The sequence below is a fragment of the Thalassophryne amazonica genome, chromosome 8 (genome assembly GCF_902500255.1).
Source record: "Thalassophryne amazonica chromosome 8, fThaAma1.1, whole genome shotgun sequence".
Classification (NCBI taxonomy): Eukaryota; Metazoa; Chordata; class Actinopteri; order Batrachoidiformes; family Batrachoididae; genus Thalassophryne; species Thalassophryne amazonica.
In genome coordinates this window covers 18,303,417-18,323,126 of record NC_047110.1, presented here as the reverse complement: position 1 = coordinate 18,323,126, position 19,710 = coordinate 18,303,417, and the positions used below count along the sequence as shown (strand labels likewise).

General features: G+C 43.2%; 1 long non-coding RNA gene across 1 annotated transcript; it reads left to right on the top strand.

Moving 5' to 3' along the window:
• The first annotated feature begins 745 nt into the window (after nucleotides 1-745).
• On the top strand, nucleotides 746-19,090 carry LOC117515040. The gene is made up of 3 exons (XR_004562011.1): nucleotides 746-865; nucleotides 7,865-7,872; nucleotides 19,080-19,090. It is a non-coding gene; the product is annotated as an uncharacterized LOC117515040 (long non-coding RNA).
• The last annotated feature ends 620 nt before the right edge of the window (nucleotides 19,091-19,710 follow it).

Sequence of the window (19,710 nt, the reverse complement as noted above, 5' to 3'; positions counted from 1 at the left end):
TTTGATCCAGAACATAATTTGTAGATTATATGTGGCCCTGGTGGAGGTATGCACTATCTGAGTGCCTCTTGGTCAAACATATGAAAACTTTTTTCTAAGATGTGGTGAATGTTTTAGAACCTGTCTGATACATGCACCATAAATGTTTGATACAGCTCTGGATAATAAGCTTTAAGCAGATCAATTGAACCCTTTTATTTTTAAGCTGTAAGATATGACAGATTTTTTTCTTATGGCTGCACTCTAATGATGCACCCTAACGTTTACATATTTGTAATACAATCATTGATCATGCATGAACATAAACCTAAATAATGTGCTGATTCTTATTGTTGCACTGATGACTGTTCAGTGAGCAGAATTTCTCTGTGAATTGGCCCAGAAGCATTTATATCATCATGTAAATGTGTTTAAGGAGACGCTTTCCAGAATGCTCCTGAGCAGTGTGTGAAGTGGCTGACAGTCTGAAGCGATGTTGGCGATGTGCTCCGCGGAGCGCCGTGCTGCCTTCACTCAGCCATTTTGTGTCAGACATCACAACACCGCACAGCTTATGAAAGAAGGGTTTCATAAGCTCTTTCTTTCAGCTACAATCCAACCACTTAGAGCAGTGGGCAGCCACAGTCTGGCACTAATTGCACAACTAATGTTGTTTAATATGTATGTTTTAAACCCACATGAGTCCACAGAGAACATACAAAATCCTGGACCCACAACCTTTTTGTCAGGCAAAAACACTGATCACTGTGTCATCAAGCCTGAAGCTCTCACAAGTCTGGCTGTAAAGGCAGAGACTGCTCTGACCAACAGTTTCAACACGTGCACTGTGGTCTTAAAACAGTGAGTGGTAATGTTTAAACATGGGGTAAGTGACTTAAGTGCCTGAGCTGGTGAGTTAAGGTTGATTGAACTTGATTTTGCAGATGATGCTGTGATCTTTGTGGAATCAGTGGCTACCTGATTGCAGCACCGGAGAAGCCGAGTGAGGATTCATAGTGTCTGACTGAGATTGTTCTAGATTAAGATTAAGCTCCATCCTTTCAGTGACTTCCTGGACTCTGCCCCAAAATTGTATCAATTTGTAGTGAAAGTGTAGAGAACTTGTAGAGACATTCACTTATCTGGATTATTGTCTTTTCAGATTGAGAAATGCCTGGGTAGAGTTTATGGAGTCACAAGGTCACTGGTATTATGATTTCACAGGGGTTGAACCCAAAAATGCAGACAGTGACCAGCAGGAGTAAAAAGCAAAGAGTTGATTGTACTGTAGCTGAAGTTGATAGCATGAGTTCAAAACTGGGGAATAGCCCAAATGATGAGGAACAAAGGAGGAGAGTTGGCAGCAGCATGGGGACAAGAGGAAATAATCAAACACAGAACTAAATACTGCAAACAGGACCAGACAAACCAGAATAATCCATCAAACTGAAGGCAGAACAGTGACAAACAAACATTGACATGTAACAAGGTGCCAAGCAACAGCTGAGGTGATTGTGATGAGGAACAACTGTGGGGAAATCCAGGTGACAGTGCCATGCCTACAAACACACACAGGGACTGACTGACAATGAAACAACAAACCAAAAAGAACCCTAAAACAAAACCATAAATAAAGGGGAACCAAAAAACTGACTGAGTACAAAGCCACGGAACAATGGCTGCAAACTGAAGTGGAACTCCAGAAGGTTAAAGCGTAAAATAAATGAAAACACAACAACTAACAGACAGGACATAAGACAAGGACAGGGGACTGAGTACAACACCTGGACACGTGTCTTCTTATGTTGATACCTCTGCAGTAAATTGAAGGCCCAATTACTTAAGGTAACGATTGAATGTATTTGGTACTATATACAAATACGTACCGGATGATCTTTAGATACTGCTGAAATGACTTTGCGTCACACTAGGTGTCATGCGATTGAGGTTACCTAAGGTGACTTAGATGAGGCATATCACTTGCATTGTGAGGCTACATCAACTAAGATATTTTGGCCATGTGTTGCATTTCTCTGGACATGATCCAACACACAGGTGCATCAGACCCCATTTTGTGTTTTTCTCTGGAAGAAAAGTGCTGAGAGAGTTCCCACAAGTGCTCCATTCCAGCGGTTTCAGAGTTTTCAATGGAGAAAGAAAAGCGTGCACATGGGATTTGTTTCTATGACAGCAATACAAATCTAATGACTTGTTAATAATGTGTGGCGATGAAAAGCGCTCACCCTCAGCTGAAACCAAGCGTCTGTCCAATCTGCTTTCACAGATCAGGGTTTTTTTTTTGTTTGTTTTTTTTGTCTCTGTTGAGATAGATTTTGAGTGACAAATCAGCAAAAATATACTTTGTGGTTGCCTGAAAAGGTACTGCAGTGATGTTGCAGCATCTTTATGAAAAGCTCATGGATTTTCAATGTAAAGCACCCAGAGTGGCCACACAAACAAAGTGGTCCTCTCTGAGTAGTTCTCCCAAAGTGGTTGCATGAAACATAGAAGAGAAAATAATGTAGCACTTAAGTGAAAGCTTGCAAAATACATAGTCTTTGCTTATCTATAATTACTTTCTTAACTCACACAAATGCACGAAGGTACTTTACATGTTTGCTCAAAGCTGCCTCTTACACCGAGTTATTTTGTTCAGTCTGTTCACAGGTAGTGAGCAAAACAGTCATGTCAGATCATGTACTGGTGCTGTGAGTTGCATCATCCACCACACTACTGAACCGTCCTAGGTCCTAAATGGCAACCACCCAGGCAGACACCTGGAGGACTGTGTGAAACTGTGTGTTCACAGCAAAATGGGGTTGAAAATTCTAATTTTGGGCTGCTGGTGTGAAAACTATGACCGAGATAGAGAACAACATTGCGGCAGGTAATAGAGTAAAAATGAGGTTTTACTGTTATCAAAGTTCATCCACAGGTAATTTGTCGATAGTTCCAACAGGGCAAAATTCAAGATGATAAACAGGCAATTTCAGAACAAAAGTGATCAGTCCCACTATGGCAAAGATTGGGGCAAAGCACAGGTAATGGAAAGAGAATCACTGGGAACAACATGGGCAGTCAGAATGATACAAACAGGTGTGGTGAAGACAAGAATACCAGAACTAAAATAATCACCAACATAAAACAGGAAAAAAAAATCACCATAAGAAAAAATGTTAACCGAACTGTGACGCCTGTGGTTGTGAGCTTTGGGTAATGACCAAAAGAACAAGGTCATGGATGCAATTGGACGGCCATGAGATTCCTCTGCTGGGTGTCTAGGCTTTCGCTCTGGGACAGGATGAGATGCTTGAATATCCAGGCTTGCATCTCAGATGTACCTTCTGGCAATTTGTAGCTAAACTTTCAGGTCTTTTTAAGAAAATCCTCCTCTATACCACTTCATCATGAAGATAACTGGTGATACAAAATGCAAAACTTGCACTATGCACAGTTTTTCCAATCACAGCCACAGAAGCCCATAACTTCTTCTGGGTTGTCTGGGTGTCTTGGTGGCTTTCCTCACTCTTCTTGCACAGTCACTGTTTTTGAGAACTGTCTACTCCATGCAGATTTACCATGAAGTGCGATAATGTTTGTATTTCTTTGTAATTAATGTAAATAAAGTCCAAGACATAGTCAGTGGCAGCTTTACCATCAGAGAGCCTCATCCAAAACTACCACAAAAAGACTCCAAGCTGTCATTGATGTTAAAGGGGGCAACACACGGTATTAAGAACAGGAGTATGTAAACTTTTGATCAGGTTCATTTGGGTAGTTTCTGTTGTCATTATGATTTGAAAAGAGGAAACAGTCGTTTGACAATAAATGGTTTCACCCAACCACTAACCATGAATGAAACAAAATTTTTTGAGTTATTCATATTCTCTGAAAAATGGCCAAAAAACCTAAACTTCTGCCAGGGTATGTAAACTTTTGAGCACAACTGTAGCTTATAGCAATATACCAAGCTATAAAGGTTGCTTTTGTTATTGTGGCAAGAATGGAACCATGTGAAGGAAGCTTGTCACTACGTTTTAAGCAGAAAGCCGTCATTGAGTTCTTGACAGCAGAAGGTGTTGCTCCCGTGGAAATTCATTGAAGAATGCAAGTTGTTTACAGTAGCGCGTGTGTTGATGTTAGCCCTGTGTGGCGCTGGGTCAACTAATGCAAAGATGGCAAAGCTGGAACAATGGATTTGTGTGGCAAACAAAGAGTTGGACGACCTCTCTCAGCAGTCCATGGGTTTCACAAGAAATTGATTCTAGCGAACCGGTGCATCACTCAGAGAGAAACTGCCTACACAGTTGGAATTTCACAAGCACATGTGGGTCACACTGTTGCTTTGCTTGATTATCAGAAGATTTGTGCACGGTGGGTTCTCAGGATGGTCACTCCTGAAATGAAAGCTTGCAGATGTGTTATGCGACTGAAGGTAAAGCTTTTCTCCTTAGTACCATTACTGCACATGAAACTCGGGTGCACCATTATGAACCCAAAACAAAACACCAGTCTGTAATATCAACATGAAGACTCGCCACAGACAAAAAAAACAAAAAAAAAAACAACTTGTGGCTGGAAAAGTCATGTCAGCAAGTTTTTTGGGATGCAGACAGTCTTATCCATGTTGAATTCCTGGAACATTAGACAATAACTCAACTCGTTATACAAACACTCTCCAAGCTTTAACAAAGCACTTACAGAAAATTCAAAGGGATAATATTTTCTGCAACATGACAATGCCAGATGACACACTTCTCATGTCACCATGGAAGAGCTGAGGAAGCTGAAACTCCACACATTACCATGTCCACCATACAGTCCAGACTGGGCGTCATGTGATTTTCATCTTTTTACTAAAATAAAGGAAGTATCAGGCTCGGTGGTCACAGACGTCTGGACACAAATGCAGCACTCAACTACACAGCTCTGGTTTTTAAGATCGTTTATTGACATAAGGATTCGGTAGACAAAAAGGCAGTCCAAAATCAGCAAACAAATCAGAATCATCAGGCAGTAAGGCATGGTCGAAAAAAACAGGCAGTAGGTCAAAAACACTTGGAAGCAGGCGAAGTGAGGAAAACACAAGGTACAGAGCTGGAAACAAAGGCACAAGGCACAACGATCTGGCAAGGAAACAGTGCAACCAGTGAAGCTTATATACACCCTGGTGATGCGTTACAGATTGCAAACAGGTGTGTGGAAAGCTTCAGAACAGGGTGTGGCCCAGACAGTGTGCACCACCCATCACCAAGCACAAAGAGAGGCAGATAAGAGAGATAGGGAAAGGCAAAGCCCAAGCAAGAAAAACCCAGTAAGAGAAGTCATATACAGCAAAACAACCAAACCTAACTAAACAGAACAAACATAATACAAAAGTCCAAATCCTGACAGGAAGACTTGTGGAAATCACTACAGCATTTAGGAGCTGACTGCAGAAACAGAAGGTTTTGAACTATCTGACTGCTTTTGCAATTTGATAGCATTAAATAAAACAAATATTTTTTCATTTGTGCAATAGAAAGAATATTTCATTTGGTGAAAGATGGAATCTATTCATTATTGTGTAACACTCAGCTGTGTCACAGGTGTGCTGAAGAGAGCCCGATTTCAGACACATAAGGCCACGTTAAGACACTGATGCAAAAAATTACATTTATTTACCAAGTATGCAGAATCTAAATGAGTCCAAAAAATACAAATGATGAGGAAATTCACTAGGGAACACAAGCAGGAGAGGAGCTTGGAAATCACCAGAACTAATGCAGGAACAAACTTGGAAACAAACTAGGATACACCAACAACCTAAAAAGGCAGAGGGAGAAACTAAAATGCTATGGGGATAATTGTAAATAGAAAATAGCCGCATGGTGTGAAACACAATCCAAATTAAGTGTGAACAGAAAGAACAGTGCACTATACCAGAGGGAATGATAGAGAGAGAGAGATGTGAAGTAAGATACCTGTGCACATGAAATAAAGACGAGTCAAGTCTGGGAGCAGGCACAGGTGTTCTGCTTTGCCGCTTCCACAACACCACAGAACCACCTTGGGTCTTGGATGGCAATCACCCAGGCAGACAGCCGGTCCATTCCCACATCTCTAAAGTAACTATCTGCCACAGTCAGGTGAAACATGGACGTCCCCTTGGCCATCTCCAGCTACTGGGGTCCTGAACACTCAGGCACCTACATGATGCATCATGGACAGAGAAACAGTTCCACATGGCCAAACTGTCAGAGTTGACGCTCCCTCACAATGCAAGCGATACTCCTCATCCTAGTCTCTCTTAGTAACCACTCATTTGATTCAAAGTCATTTCAGCGGTAGCCAAAGATCCTGAACCAGAAACAGGCACAAGCTCAAAATGACAACTGTCAAAAAAGCTGGAATGTGGGGAGAGGGGTGCACTCCAGACCCGGACAATCAGAAAGTCAGAATCTAGAGCAGATGAGCTGCACTATGCCTGGGATAATGTGCACTGGGATAACAAGAAGTGTCAGAACAGATGAGGTGCGCCACTTGTCAGCCACCCCGGAGAGAGGAACCACAGGAACACACAAGGCATGCCCCTGGTCAGCCTCCCTTTAAGACAGGAAAAAAAATGAGGCACATCAACATTCAACCACCTCGTAGCCAGGAAAAGGAGATATCCTTAGATCTCTGTCCTTAGATCCTTGTCCTTGTCATTAGGAGGGACAGCTGCCCTGTCATTAGGAGACTGCTAACTAGAGCACAATAGTTGCTAATTAGAGCTATTGTTTAGTCACTAGCCTATAGCAGTCTGCCTCTCAGTAGGAGGGGTCTGGTTAGGTTTAAAACTCCAGCTTTTGTTGGCTTTTGTTTATTTGTCTCTACAAGAGTCAGACAGAAGTCAGACTTCCAGAGCAAGAATTTTAGCTGAGGAAGCTTCTGCAATTTGAAGCGAAACGTCCTCGCGTCAAGCAACCCAGTCCAGTCGAAGATTCAAGCTTCTCTATTATGCCTCTGGATGACTTGGGTGATATTGCTGTCGTATCAGTATGGGGTTAAAAGACAATTTTTTTTTTTGTGACCAGTTCTCCTTTGCCTGCAGAGGATAGAGCAGTTTATTCTAGAAGCAGATCTCCTCTTTTTGCAGAGGGTAGAACTACACATATGCTACAAAACATTTAACAGGTAGGTGCTCAACTGATTTTAAATTTTACAAGAGTTTGTAGCTGTTCAGCTTTGTTTAGCACGTTATCAATCTAAAAATTTATCGGAAAATCGGAATCGGAAAAGATAATCCGAAATGAAAACATTATCTTCGATAATTATCGGTTATCGGATTATCAGAACTGTGTCCACCACTGTACATCACAATAGAAAGAGCCTGTAGAGTGGGATCATCACTCTCCAGCCTGTCAGACTAAGAGTTTTCAGACACTATGAGAAAAGTGTTCAAGCACAGTGTTCCCAGAATGGAGGCATGAGGACTCCTAGCACTTGAACAGTACAAAGGCCGTATCCAAGATTACTTGATCTGCTTCCACACCTTAGTTACAAACAGTGGCTGGAATATGGCCTCTCGCAAAGACACTTTTGTGCAGGGCTTCACCAATTTCAAGACCCAATACCTTTGCATTCCTTTGGGCTTCCCTGAGAAGTATGAAGATTGGCAATCAAGATTGATAAACAACTACAGGTGAGACAGTGAGAATGAGCCAGAGTCCAGTCAGTGGAGGCATTCTTCACCACAAGATGGATCTTCTTGTTTGCCCCCTCTCCTACACAGAAAGAAGACATGGTGGCTTAGTGGTTAGCACTATTGCCTCACACCCAGAAGGTCCTGGGATGGTTTCCTACTTGGTCCTTTCTGTGTGGAGTTTTTAATGTTCTCCTGTCTGTGTGGGTTTCCTACAAGCACTCTGGGTTCCTCCCACAATTGAAAACATGGCTTAATTAGGGTGTGCACCTTTCACTGCCCCTGACCAGTGCAGCATCTCTACATCTAAAGTTCCTCCCCCGGTGCCAGACTGTGACTGCACCACTGCTCCTAGTGGTTGGATTGTGTCCAACTGTGATTAGGATGGGTTAAACGCAGAGGACAAATTTTGTTGTATGTATGTATATATACAATGACAAAGACCATTCTTCTTCTTCCTTGTTCTTATTTAAGTGCCTACAGCACCCTCTAGCCGTCAGGAAGAACCCAAGCAGTTTGGGCATTCATGTCTGTCTTCAGAGGACGTTTTAAAGTTCTCCGTCGCTGGATTATGCTTTATTATGGATTATCTGTACAATTTCCTCTTTTTCTGACTTTGGGCTGTAAAGTTGCAGACTATTCTGATCCATTTATGAGCGTGCACACAAACAAACTATTAAAATATGATGGCAGATGAAGGAATGAAAGCAGAAAAGTGTCAAATCACAGCCATTTGTGTCTGTTTTAACAGGTGCACATCCAGGCTGTGGGTCCGAGTCTGAGCACGGTGTGAAAAAAATAAACGGTCGGGCTTTTAATCACAAATGACTCCGGTCCTACTTTACTCAAATCAGTGAGTATCAGAGCGCTGAACTTTAATTAGTGCCTCTGTTACTTTGCACATCCAGGCTGCTCAGGGTTTTTAATGAAAATACATTGCAATCAGACGGAACATTTTATTTGATGTGAGCGAAAAATCCGTGATACAAAATCCGTTATATACTGTGTTTATTACATGGAAAACAATAGAAAAACTTTGTGACTTTTTTGTCCAGTGACTGCGAATATCTGGTTTATTACGATGACGTTTTAGGTGAGTTTACTGTACATGGGACTGAACAATAAATTTACCTCACAAATCCTGATGATGATGATGTCAGCTTCCATCCCACACAGCTGACTTTATTTTCCCAAATTTTTCTTTTGTTCGGATCTGAAGGGAATCTGTACATCTTGAAAGCCTTGCTGTGTCTATTTGTGCCTCCAAATGCACAGCAATCTGTCATTTTCAGCAAATAAATAAATAAAATTGCTGGATTTACATGCACATAGATTAACAGTGAACACTATTTTGAACCCAAGATAGCACCACAAGTCATGTGACCGCGTTTTTTTTTTTTCAACTCATGTCTTTACACTCAATCAAGGGACTCTAAGCCAATTAATATTGGCAATCTTTCATACAACATAACTGGTCACCATTTCAGCCATCAACTCACAACCAATAGGAATCATGCACACTCCTTAAAATGTGAGTTCTAACCCACCTCTCTACTGTTTGCCGTGCACAGTTATGGCTGCTATCCACAGACTATCCTCTGACTGAGCATCAGTCCGTAATCATTGGCACAGTGCTGGTCTGTTTGCTGACACTTGTTTCAGGCTGTTCTCAGCACATCCCATGTGGCTTGTCAAGGGTAGGTCTCATGAGAACTACCCTTGGCTGCTTCTTGCTTGCCTCTACTGGTGGTTGGCTCTCACTGCGGTATTGTATCACTTCCTGTTCCGGAGCACAGCGGTGTTTTGCTGTATCTGTTAGCTGTTTAATCTGCTCAGTTAGATTGATCTAGTTAACTAGATAATGATTGGTTTCACAGTGTAATTTTCACGTGCCTTAACTAAAGCACTCCCTCTGCTGAATCACCTCTAAATTATTTACACATTATTCACTTTGTGTGTTTTTAGGAATCCGCTAGCTTAGCGCAGCTACTAGCTCTTAGCCGGTTTAGCATGGCGGCTTCTCCTGTCTCTCCTGCACTTTTCTGTTCTGGGTGTGAAATGTTTAGTTATTCCTCAGCCTCCTTTAGCAGTAATGGTACTTGTAATAAGTGTAGCTTATTCGTAGCTTTGGAGGCCAGGCTGGGTGAATTGGAGACTCGGCTCTGCACCGTGGAAAATTCTACAGCTAGCCAGGCCCCTGTAGTCGGTGCGGACCAAGGTAGCTTAGCCGCCATTAGTTCCCTTCCAGCAGATCCCGAGCAGCCGGGAAAGCAGGCCGACTGGGTGACTGTGAGGAAGAAGCGTAGTTCTAAACAGAAGCCCCGTGTACACCGCCAACCCATTCACATTTCTAACCGTTTTTCCCAACTCGGTGACACACCCACCGAGGATCAAACTCTGGTTATTGGCGACTCTGTTTTCAGAAATGTGAGTTAGCGACACCAGCAACCATAGTCAATTGTCTTCCGGGGGCCAGAGCAGGCGACATTGAAGGAAATTTAAAACTGCTGGCTAAGGCTAAGTGTAAATTTGGTAAAATTGTAATTCACGTTGGCAGTAATGACACCCGGTTACGCCAATCGGAGGTCACTAAAATTAACATTGAATCGGTGTGTAACTTTGCAAAAACAATGTCGGACTCTGTAGTTTTCTCTGGGCCCCTCCCCAAACGGACTGGGAGTGACATGTTTAGCCGCATGTTCTCCTTGAATTGCTGGCTGTCTGAGTGGTGTCCAAAAAATGAGGTGGGCTTCATAGATAATTGGCAAAGCTTCTGGGGAAAACCTGGTCTTGTTAGGAGAGACGGCATCCATCCCACTTTGGATGGAGCAGCTCTCATTTCTAGAAATCTGGCCAATTTTCTTAATCCTCCAAACTGTGACTATCCAGGGTTGGACCAGGAAGCAGAGTTGTAGTCTTACACACCTCTCTGCAGCTTCTCTCCCCCTGCCATCCCCTCATTACCCCATCCCTGTAGAGACGGTACCTGCTCCCAGACCACCAATAACCAGCAAAAATCTATTTAAGCATAAAAATTCAAAAAGAAAAAATAATATAGCACCTTCAACTGCACCACAGGACTAAAACAGTTAAATGTGGTCTATTAAACATTAGATCTCTCTCTTCTAAGTCCCTGTTAGTAATGATATAATAATTGATCAACATATTGATTTATTCTGCCTTACAGAAACCTGGTTACAGCAGGATGAATATATTAGTTTAAATGAGTCAACACCCCCGAGTCACACTAACTGCCAGAGTGCTCGTAGCACGGGCCGAGGCGAAGGATTAGGAGCAATCTTCCATTCCAGCTTATTAATTAATCAAAACCCAGACAGAGCTTTAATTCATTTGAAAGCTTGACTCTTAGTCTTGTCCATCCAAATTGGAAGTCCCAAAAACCAGTTTTATTTGTTATTATCTATCGTCCACCTGGTCGTTACTGTGAGTTTCTCTGTGAATTTTCAGACCTTTTGTCTGACTTAGTGCTTAGCTCAGATAAGATCATTATAGTGGGCGATTTTAACATCCACACAGATGCTGAGAATGACAGTCTCAGCACTGCATTTAATCTATTATTAGACTCAATTGGCTTTGCTCAAAATGTAAATAAGTCCACCCACCACTTTAATCATATCTTAGATCTTGTTCTGACTTATGGTATGGAAATTGAAGACTTAACAGTATTCCCTGAAAACTCCCTTCTGTCTGATCATTTCTTAATAACATTTACATTTACTCTGATGGACTACCCAGCAGTGGGGAATAAGTTTCATTACACTAGAAGTCTTTCAGAAAGCGCTGTAACTAGGTTTAAGGATATGATTCCTTCTTTATGTTCTCTAATGCCATATACCAACACAGTGCAGAGTAGCTACCTAAACTCTGTGAGATAGAGTATCTCGTCAATAGTTTTACATCCTCATTGAAGACAACTTTGGATGCTGTAGCTCCTCTGAAAAAGAGAGCTTTAAATCAGAAGTGCCTGACTCCGTGGTATAACTCACAAACTCGCAGCTTAAAGCAGATAACCCGTAAGTTGGAGAGGAAATGGCGTCTCACTAATTTAGAAGATCTTCACTTAGCCTGGAAAAAGAGTCTGTTGCTTTATAAAAAAGCCCTCCGTAAGCTAGGACATCTTACTACTCATCACTAATTGAAGAAAATAAGAACAACCCCAGGTTCCTTTTCAGCACTGTAGCCAGGCTGACAAAGAGTCAGAGCTCTATTGAGCCGAGTATTCCTTTAACTTTAACTAGTAATGACTTCATGACTTTCTTTGCTAATAAAATTTTAACTATTAGAGAAAAAATTACTCATAACCATCCCAAAGACGTATCGTTATCTTTGGCTGCTTTCAGTGATGCCGGTATTTGGTTAGACTCTTTCTCTCCGATTGTTCTGTCTGAGTTATTTTCATTAGTTACTTCCTCCAAACCATCAACATGTCTATTAGATGCCATTCCTACCAGGCTGCTCAAGGAAGCCCTACCATTAATTAATGCTTCAATCTTAAATATGATCAATCTATCTTTATTAGTTGGCTATGTATCACAGGCTTTTAAGGCAGCAGTAATTAACCATTACATAAAAAGCCATCACTTGACCCAGCTATCTTAGCTAATTATAGCCAATCTCCAACCTTCCTTTTCCTCTCAGGGTAGTTGTAAAACAGCTAACTGATCATCTGCAGAGGAATGGTCTATGGAAGAGTTTCAATCAGGTTTAGAATTCATCATTGTACAGAAACAGCATTAGCGAAGTTACAAATGATCTTCTTATGGCCTCAGACAGTGGACTCATCTCTGTGCTTGTTCTGTTAGACCTCAGTGCCTGCTTTTGATACTGTTGACATAAAAGTTTATTACAGAGATTAGAGCATGCTATAGGTATTAAAGGCACTGCGCTGCGGTGGTTTGAATCATATTTATCTAATAGATTACAATTTCTTCATGTAAATGGGGAATCTTCTTCACAGACTAAGGTTAATTATGGAGTTCCACAAGGTTCTGTGCTAGGACCAATTTTATTTCACTTTATACATGTTTCCCTTAGGCAGTATTATTAGATGGCATTGCTTAAATTTTCATTGTTACGCAGATGACACCCAGCTTTAGCTATCCATGAAGCCAGAGGAACACACACCAATTAGTTAAACTGCAGGATTGTCTTACAGACATAAAGACATGGATGACCTCTAATTTCCTGCTTTTAAACTCAGATAAAACTGAAGTTATTGTACTTGGCCCCACAAATCTTAGAGACATGGTGTCTAACCAGATCCTTACTCTGGATGGCATTACCCTGACCTCTAGTAATACTGTGAGAAATCTTGGAGTCATTTTTGATCAGGATATGTCATTCAATGCGCATATTAAACAAATATGTAGGACTGCTTTTTTGCATTTGCGCAATATCTCTAAAATTAGGAAGGTCTTGTCTCAGAGTAATGCTGAAAAACTAATTCATGCATTTATTTCCTCTAGGCTGGACTATTGTAATTCATTATTATCAGGTTGTCCTAAAAGTTCCCTGAAAAGCCTTCAGTTAATTCAAAATGCTGCAGCTAGAGTACTGACAGGGACTAGAAGGAGAGAGCATATCTCACCCATATTGGCCTCTCTTCATTGGCTTCCTGTTAATTCTAGAATAGAATTTAAAATTATTTCTTCTTACTTATAAGGTTTTGAATAATCAGGTCCCATCTTATCTTAGGGACCTCATATACCATATCACCCCAATAGAGCGCTTCGCTCTCAGACTGCAGGCTTACTTGTAGTTCCTAGGGTTTGTAAGAGTAGAATGGAGGCAGAGCCTTCAGCTTTCAGGCTCCTCTCCTGTGGAAGCAGCTCCCAATTCAGATCAGGGAGACAGACACCCTCTCTACTTTTAAGATTAGGCTTAAAACTTTCCTTTTTGCTAAAGCTTATAGTTAGGGCTGGATCAGGTGACCCTGAACCATCCTCTTAGTTATGCTGCTATAGACTTAGGACTGCTGGGGGGTTCCCATGATGCACTGAGTGTTTTCTCTTTTTGCTCTGTATGCACCACTCTGCATTTAATCATTAGTGATTGATCTCTGCTCCCCTCCACAGCATGTCTTTTTCCTGGTTCTCTCCTTCAGCCCCAACCAGTCCCAGCAGAAGACTGCCCTCCCTGAGCCTGGTTCTGCTGGAGGTTCTTCCTGTTAAAAGGGAGTTTTTCCTTCCCACTGTTGCCAAGTGCTTGCTCACAGGGGGTCGTTTTGACCGTTGGGGTTTTTCCGTAATTATTGTATGGCCTTGCCTTACAATATAAGGCGCCTTGGGGCAACTGTTTGTTGTGATTTGGCGCTATATAAATAAAACTGATTTGATGAGCTAAATGTGCCTTTCACTTAGCCCCCATTTCCTGCCACTTTGCCTCGAACCAGCCCTTGAGCCTCTTTTCCTTTCTCTTGAGCACCTCTAGCCCCTAACTGGTAGAAATGGCAGTGCGCACCTGTTTCCACATATAGTCAACGCTTGTGACTTCCTTGCATCCTTTCTCTAGCGATGTTCTAAGGGCTCTCAGTAGCTCCTGTACTTTGGCCGGGTCAGAGGCTTAGCAGGTGTTGATGCGCAGATGGCCCTTGGGTTTGGAGTGGTGCATCTTGCAGGGATTGAGCTGTACCTTGGAATGGATGAGGTTGTGATTGGTATGCCGGTCATCATTGTGGAAGCTTCTTGTGTTACACACGCTGTTGAAGTGTTGTTTCCTGGTCAGAATGAGGTCCAGCTGATGCCAGTGGTTGCATCTGGGACGGCACCATGACACTTTGTGCCTCATCTTGTTCTCATAAAAAAAAAAAAAGGTATTCATTACAGCCAGATTGTGAAAGGAGCACAGCTCCAACAGTCTCTGACCATTCTTATCAAGCTTGCATACTCTGTGGCGACCAGTTGAGGTTGGCCAGCCTAGTACTCAGCACCCACCATTGCACTGAACTCCCCCAGAATGTAGAGGTCACCGTGCCACGTCGTTCCCCTGGCTAAACTGCCTACAGCCAAGCAGACGATCTGCAACAGCAGATTTTCCGTCTGCATGTTCTACCCTTTGTCTATAGTTTCTGACTAGAGTCCTTGATTTGCCTCTAGATTCTGCAGGAAGGATATCCAGGATCTGGAGATGGTCCTGTGTAGTTGTAGCTGTTGGGTCCCAATGACCCAAACAGCTGCCGTGGGGTGAGTACCCCCCACAATTCCTTTCCCATCTCTGCTAGTGGTGCATTAGTCCCAGCTCTTTCCAGACTTGTATGGTTGTAGCTTTTTTCTCAAGACTGTTTGTTGCTGCCACCTCACATGGCATCAGAGGTGTGCAGCCTTCAATTCAAGTTTATTCTATATAGCACTTTTAATCACAGCTGCAGCTGACCCAAGTGCTTCACAATGATAGCAATACAATAACAAATCTAACAATGCAGAGCAAAATAGCAGAGCAAAGCATACGAGGGTCTGTCCAAAAAGTATCGTACCTTTTTATTTTTTGCAAAAAACCATATGGATTTGAATCACGTGTGATTGCATCAGCCAAGCTTGAACCTTCATGTGCATGCGTGAGTTTTTTCACGCCTGTCGGTTGCGTCATTCGCCTGTGAGCAGGCTTTGTGTGAGCAGTGGTCCACCCCTCTCGTCGGATTTTTATTGCGACTAAATGTCTGAATGATTTGGAGCTTTGCTGCATCAAATTTTTCCAGAAACTGTGAGAGACCTCCAGCTGGACCACCATTCGGAAAATTTAGATGGCTTTCAGCAACGATTTTATGGGGATTACACAGATTAAGGAGTGCTCCAGCTGTTTAAAGACCAGCCACAGCATCTGAGAGTGCGGCGTGCTCCGAGCGTGATCAAACAGCCTCAACCCCGCTCAAACAACCAGATCATTTCCAACGTGAAGGCTTTGTTGATCCGGGACATCATCTAACTTCAGAAAAAAGGCAGAAGGCGTGGACATCAGCACTTTTTCGGCACATTCTACTGTTACAGGAGTTTTTTTCATGGAAAGAAGCGGAGGATTACGCCACCATGCCGCTCATGGCGCGGGACAAAACCACCTCCATGTTGGTCTCACAGGACGGCTTTCAGGTGGCTTTCAGACGGCTTCCGGTTGCTTTTCAGTCGTGTGTGAGTATCCGAGAAATTGTGCATGAGCTAGACATGCCCCAACATGTCCTGTGAGGCTTCATCACGGCAGTGCTTTGCGCCATGCGGCTCTGCCACGACGCGCGGAGTTCCTCCGCACGTCTGTCTCAATGTGCCGAAAAAGTGCTGATGTCCACGTCTTCCACAATTCCTGTGCTAGTCACACGACATACCGGATCAAGACAGCATCCAGTTTAGAAATGAACAGCACATTCCACTGTTACAGGAGTTTTTTTCATGGAAAGAGGAGCGAAGGAACTCCGCGCATCGAGGCGGAGCCGCATGGCGCAAAGCAACGCCGTGATGAAGCCTCACAGGACATGTTGGGGCATGTCCAGCTCATGCACAATTTCTTGGATACTCACACGACTGAAAAGCAACCGGAAGCCGTCTGAACCATCTGAAACACATCCTGTGAGACCAAACGGAGGTGGTTTTGTCCCGCGCCATGAGCGGCATGGTGGCACAATCCTCCGCTTCTTTCCATGAAAAAAAAACTCCTGTAACAGTAGAATGTGCCGAAAAAGTGCTGATGTCCACGCCTTCTGCCTTTTTTGTGAAAGTTAGATGACGTCCCGGATCAACAAAGCCTTCACGTTGGAAATGATCTGGTTGTTTGAGTGGGGTTTGAGCCTGTCGATCGCCGCTTCGAGTGCGCCACGCTCTCAGATGCTGTGGGCAGTCTTTAAACCAGCTGGAGCACTCCTTGATCTGTGTAATCCCCATAAAACTGTCGCTGAAAGCCATCTAAATTTTCCGAATGGTGTCCACCTGGAGGTCTTTCACAGTTCTGGAAAAATTTGATGCAGCAAAGCTCCAAATTGTTCAGACATTTATTCCCAATAAAATCCGATGAGAGGGGTGGACACTGCTCACTCAAAGCCTTCTCACAGGCGAATGATGCAACCGACAGGTGCGAAAAAAAACTCACGCATGAGCTACGAACGTTCAAGCTTGGCTTGATGCAATCACCGTGATTCAAATCCATATGGTTTTTGCAAAAAATAAAAAGGTACGATACTTTTTGGACAGACCTCGTATATCACGTAGGCAGTGTTGATGAAAGCCAAGGAAAGAGATGGGTTTTCAGTCTGGACTTAACCACTGTACCACAGAAACCACCTGACAGACAGCGGAGATGTTTTCAGAGTTGTGGCACTGCCACAGAAAATGCTCTATCACCTAGGATTTAGCCTGGCTTTAGGTACAGCCAGGAGAAGCTGGTCAGCTGACCACAGTACCCCTATGTGGAGTTTTCCAGCCTGCAAGAGCTCACGCAGATACATTGGGCCTATACAGTCCAGACACTTTAAAAACAATCAGCAAAACTTTATATTTAACACGAAAGCCGACAGGGAGCCAGTTGTAAGGTGCAGAACCACAGGGTTGTGATGTGCTCATGCTTCTTTGTTTTAGTCAAAAGGTGGGCTACAGCATCTGTACACTCTGCAGGCGCTGTAAGGAGCACTGGTCAGCACAAGTAAAGAGCATTACAATAATCCAGACATGACGTTATGAATGCATGGATAGCTCTTTCAAAATCAAGTTATGTAAAATAAGATTTAATTTTGGAAAGAGTCCTCAGCTGAAAGAAGCTAGCCCTGATGACGAGCTGATGTGCTTATCAAAATTGAACACTGGGTCAACTAGATTTTTTGACACTGAGGAGCTTGATTGGCTCCTCACTGTAGTAGCACTGGGAGGCTAGCAAATATCACACTCTGGCTGTGTATTATGTAGTGGGGCAGAAGGGCTGGCTTTTGATCTGGGATCTACCCCTTAGGGTCATGTGTAGAGGAGAGCACCATTTATTGGCCTGTTTGCATCTCCCAACTCAATCCCTCTGCAGTCCATCTGTCTCTCCTTTGTTGCCATCATATCCATCCTACATTCCATGTGTCCCACATCAAACCTTTCTAATCTACTCATCTGGTTTCCCCCAAGAAGTCGTTCTCTGCTGGTTGGATTTTTTGGATAATAGCCCTGTCTACCCGGTCAAGTGGTTCTTTTGCTGTATGCCTACAGGGGATGGGGTAAACAGCTCCTCATCATTGGGAGGTGCTTCAGAGCATACCCATATTTCCCTGCACAAATGTTGTTGTGGTTAGAGGTCCGGGACCAAAACTGGACCATACAAGGAGATGGACTCAAACACTAGGGAGCAAGAAACCATAAACCGGTTATGAACGAAAAGAGCTTTAACTACAAAAATAAATTGAGGTGCTCGAGGAAGCCTGCTGGAGCGAGACGGGCCCACATATAGTGGTGGAAGTTCGGGAGCCGCAGAGCACACAGGGCCAGACTTGGGAGTCTGACCAGACATGGGAGGTCTGACAATGAGCTGGAGTCCTGGAGTATATGAAGCTGGAATCGGGGGACAGGTGGGATACAGAGAGAGCGAGGACGATGGTACTAAGAGGACTCGTAACATTGGAAGCCTTAACCAAAATAGTTCACTGAAGGCTTAAACAGGAATGTTCTCAGGTCCAAGAATAAAGTTCACTGTCTAGGAAATAAGGTTCTCTGTTCAAGAAATGTTCACGTTCATGAATTATCTTCAGAGGTCAGATGTGGAGGTGCTGCTGCGTCTTGTGACAGTTCCAATTAAGCAGGACTTGACTTTCGAAACGACTTGGAAAGGTCTTACCTGTTCTGCATCAGAGGTCATACAGTTCTTGGAAACAGTTATCAGTCATACACAGTCACAAACAGAAAGCAGCGTGAGAATGGGATCTTCACAGACATGCAGGAACTTAACTGAAGCATGGCAGAGCTACACGCTATGCAGCTGCGAGCCGGAGAGTTTCAATGTGACGTGGTGCAGATAGTCTTGGAGCCAGGAGCATATGCAACATGGAAGCCATGCAGGAGAATGTCTGGAACACCAGAGAAATCAATGAGCTCTATATACAGAAATTACAGTCAGCCAGGTTGTACCTTGAATGAGCTGTGGAAGAAGCCCAGGGCCATCAAGAGCGCATGGAAGCGGCCAGAATGATGGTGTGTAGAATCCTGGCCATGGTCAAGGTCATGGATTCATCACAGAAGCGTGCGGAAAGAGCCGAATCCAGCGGGTCAGGGTCATGGAGTTCACCACAAGACTGTGCGGGGTCAGGATCACAAAGACTCTGGCAAGGACTGAGCCTCAGAGTTGGGGTTTACGTAGACGGCATAATAATCAGGAGCTCATGTAACGTCAGGTGAGAGAAATGAGCTTTAGGTGTTCCTGCGACTCTGCAGTGCGCCACCTGGAGGGAAAACAAACTACACACAAGGTTTAAAAACAGCAAAGGACCAAGGGCAGACCATGACAATTGTGACTGCTATCGTATGCATGCTGGCTTCATGGGCATGTCTGGTGACATCTTTTTATTGTCTGGCCCTTTTTTGTTTACACTTTTTGTTTTGTCTCTCACTTCAAGTTTTATTTTGATAGCTCCTCCCTTTGCAATGCTTTTATTTCTTTAGCCACATGGCAGCCCCGCACCCATTGTTATTTTCGATTTTATTCTTGTGTATGAAAACTTCTCACATTTCCTCGGTGACAGTACATCTTACACCATTTATTAAGTCTACTCGTGTTCATGTTTCCCAGTGATCTCTTGTTGCTGACCAATTTTAATTCCAGTATTCCAGCGTCTTCTTCACCTGTCCCTTTCGGGAGTGTTTGGACAGTCTGTAGTTTTGTGAACTGAGCCCGTTGCCTGCTTATTGATTACTCTGCTGCCGAATCACTCAACACTTTAGCCCCACTAATGGGTCACCGTTTGCTTTTACCTTTGGCCTATTGAAACAATTCTGATTAAGACTTTCTGACTGATGTTGTCATCTCTGCATGGGTGGTCACCAGTTGTTGGTTCATTACAGACAGAATAAAGATCAAAAATGGAAAATGAACACCACTGA